General features: G+C 54.3%; 1 non-coding gene across 1 annotated transcript; it reads right to left on the bottom strand.

Moving 5' to 3' along the window:
• Positions 1-77: 77 nt before the first annotated feature.
• TRNAL-AAG (transfer RNA leucine (anticodon AAG)) lies at positions 78-160 on the bottom strand. Its single transcript has one exon. It is a non-coding gene; the product is annotated as a tRNA-Leu (tRNA).
• Positions 161-1,749: the final 1,589 nt, after the last annotated feature.

Below are 1,749 nucleotides of genomic sequence, written 5' to 3'. Positions count from 1 at the left end.
CCTACCCACAATGCTCTGTGCGCCGCCACCGCCGCCAGGGGGCGATGGCGCCGGCCCGAGGCGCAAAAAAGCGCTGCTGGCAGCGGTGGGATTCGAACCCACGCCCCCGAAGAGACCTGGAGCCTTAATCCAGCGCCTTAGACCGCTCGGCCACGCTACCGCCACGGTAGCGCCCCTTTTTCAGCGAGACTTTTACTCGAGATCAGCCTTCCCCGGCTCTTTCCCCCACACATTCACTCGCAGCGGCCGCTCTGCCCACACACCCTCTACCCGAAAAATAAAACGCTGGGGGTCCTTTCAGCCCGTTTCCAAGCAGTGGCACTTGGAGCTGTGCGATGTACCCGGGGACGGACGGGCGGGAGCGGCTGTGCCCGAGCCCTCCGCGCCGCGCCCGCTGCCCGTGGATGCCACGGGGTAGCGCAGCGCCTGCGCGGTACGTGTGGCATTGCCCGGGCACCCCCTCTGAAAGCCTGAAAAATGCTCTAAAGTTTTAATTTTACCTTGCAAAGTCACAACTCACTGAATTTGCAAAGTCAAAATCAGCGGTTTATGGCTGGGGTGTTGTTCTTTCGCTTATAGCAGAGGGACCAGCACAGCAGTACTCAGTAGACCTGTGCAAAGAGGCGGTAGCAGTGGTAGCACGCCTCAGCTGCTGGTGCTCCATGAACGTGCCCCTGGCCTGAAAGTCTGGTAAGATTTCTTAAATAATTACTATTTTTTGCATCAATTAATTACACTGAAGGGTTGTATTTGGAGAAAAAAATTCCAGCTTCTCTAGAGTAAGGCCACAAAGCCTAATGGAGCTTGATTAATTCTGTCTTTTTGGCAGTTCACTTAAATAGCACAGAGAAAATAAACCTGCTGGAGCCGTGCTGACAGCATCGCTCAGCCCTTTCCCCGGGCACCTCCCACAGCCTGTCCCTGCAGCAGCCGGCAGTGCCAGCTCTCTCTCCAGGGAGCTGCTGAATGTGGGATCAAGGAAGGGTTTGTTTGGGTTGGAAGGGTCTAGAAAAGGTCTGATAGGTCCAACCCTACACAGTGGGCATCTCCAACCAGATCAGGCAGCTCAGAGCCTTGTCCAACCTGACCTTGAATGTCATAGGGACAAGGCATCTAACACCCCTCAGGGCAACCTGTGCCAGCCTTTCACCACCCTCATTGCGAGAGTCAGCTAAAAATTTCATTCACTACCTACAAGTCCTGAGGAATAAGAGCACACACGTGTAAACATGAATAACCTCTCCAGTGCTGCTGCAGTTTCACACCCTCAGTTCAGTGCCTTTCAGGATGTGGGGTTTTTAAGACAGAGGGAGCTGACTACAGAGCAGCAGGAGAGGTTCAGGGAGGAGAGAAGGCAAGCAGACCTGAACTGACCTCACACAGCGAATCCCCTGTAACCTGCTCAGGCACGAAAGTTTAGGCAAAGAATCAGTTTTAGCAGTTTTCCAGCATGTGTGTGTGTGTGCAGGAGGCTGCACAGAACACTCACTACAAACTGTTCTCTACTGTGTGGGCTGCTCAGTCCCAAAGGTCCCAACACCTCCTTGAAAAGGGCTTTTCTGCCCTGTCAAAGCCGAGCTCAGCCTCTCTCCCTGAAATGCTTCTGTGCCTGGCCACAGAGGCACACCTCCTGAGCACCAAAGGAGGCCTGTATACCCAAGATTATTCACACCAGCCATGTGTGACACAGACAGGGGAAGAGCACAGGCTGGCCTTCGGAGGGGCACTTGGGTCACCAGTTTTTTCATT

The sequence above is a fragment of the Sylvia atricapilla genome, chromosome 15 (assembly GCF_009819655.1).
Source record: "Sylvia atricapilla isolate bSylAtr1 chromosome 15, bSylAtr1.pri, whole genome shotgun sequence".
NCBI lineage: Eukaryota > Metazoa > Chordata > Aves > Passeriformes > Sylviidae > Sylvia > Sylvia atricapilla.
Note: the sequence above shows the minus strand (reverse complement) of the source record. Positions and strands in the feature narration are given on the sequence as shown.